The following is a 518-nucleotide window of genomic DNA, read 5'->3' on the forward strand; positions in this document are numbered from 1 at the left end:
GTGACACAGGGATGGTCACAGCAGCAGGGCCATGGTGGGACCGCCTGGCTCGGGGGTCTCTCAGGGTGGGGAGGAAAGGCTGAGACCTGTTACACTCACTGCTCTGGTTCACATCCCCTCTCCTTCCCAGGGACCTGATGGCACAGCCCGAGCCCCCTCCAGAGCTGCAGCTGGATGAAGCCAGAGCATCCCCAGCCCCACAGGCAGCAGCTGAAGGAGCTGCTCCACACCCAGAACGTGCTCACAGCCCGTTGGATCCAGCAGGGAATGGATCTAAACCCCTGCACAGGGGCAGCCCAGACTCCAGGCGGGAGCTGCAGGCTGCCAGCAGAGATCCTTCCTTGGAGATAAACACACCAGGAACTCAGCTGGATGAGGGTGCAGCCGGGACTGGGATCCCGCTGGATGTGGATGCAGATGGGACAGGAATCCCACTGGACATGGATGCAGACGGGGTAGAGATCCCACTGGATGTGGATGGAGGTGGGACAGGGATCTCAGTGGACGAGGACACAGCA

Source organism: Geospiza fortis, unplaced genomic scaffold, assembly GCF_000277835.1.
Source record: "Geospiza fortis unplaced genomic scaffold, GeoFor_1.0 scaffold432, whole genome shotgun sequence".
NCBI lineage: Eukaryota > Metazoa > Chordata > Aves > Passeriformes > Thraupidae > Geospiza > Geospiza fortis.